The following is a 703-nucleotide window of genomic DNA, read 5'->3' on the forward strand; positions in this document are numbered from 1 at the left end:
CCGCTGGCGCGGCGCCCTGCACGCACGCGTGGCCGCCGGGATCCCTCCTCGGCGTCGGCCTTGGTGTCGTTGGTGTGCACGGCACCGTACAGCCCGCTGGCCTCCTTGTTTCACCAACACCACGCAGTGTGGGAGCTGGTGTTGGAGGGAGGCCGCCCTTTCCTCCGGCGCTCTGGGGCTCCTCACGCTGGGGGCAGCCGGCCCTGGCCGTCTCTAGAATGTCTTCCGGGCTCATCNGCAGGCTGCCGCGTGGGGTCTGCTGTTCCAGCTCGGGTCAGACCCGCCGCGGCGTGACAGCGAGGGCCGCTCTGCGCGTCTCCTGCGCGCATCTCCTGTCCTTTCCCGCTGCACACAGCAGACACCGCTTTTCGGGGTAAACGGCAGCTGCCGAGGGTGCCTGCCTGGGGGCTTCTTGCCGGTGCTCCCCGCTTGGGGCTGCGGGAGGAGCCCAGGCCGGCGTGGTCTCCCCCCTCGGCGTCTTCGGTCCCGAGTTCAGGGTCCTCACCGAACTTAACACCCAGGAGGACCAGCCTGCGCTGCACGTCTGCAGCGTGGACGCAGAGGGGCCCCCGGAACATCAAGGGTTCCTCCCTCGAACAGGAGTCCGGCCTTCCTTATCCAAGCACACCTTTAAAACATTCTAAATGGACTCGCGAGGCTTGAAAACAAAGACAGAAATGAAGAGATGGGGGGGGCACCTGGC

The 703-nt window shown here is 66.7% G+C and overlaps 1 protein-coding gene across 1 annotated transcript in view; it reads left to right on the plus strand.

Annotated features, from left to right (window-relative positions):
• The window catches only part of GRK1 (G protein-coupled receptor kinase 1), a 14,219-nt gene that overhangs the window by 794 nt on the left and 12,722 nt on the right, over positions 1-703 (plus strand). The window lies entirely within an intron of this gene.

The sequence above is a fragment of the Crocuta crocuta genome, unplaced genomic scaffold (assembly GCF_008692635.1).
Source record: "Crocuta crocuta isolate KB4526 unplaced genomic scaffold, BGI_CrCroc_1.0 scaffold31, whole genome shotgun sequence".
NCBI lineage: Eukaryota > Metazoa > Chordata > Mammalia > Carnivora > Hyaenidae > Crocuta > Crocuta crocuta.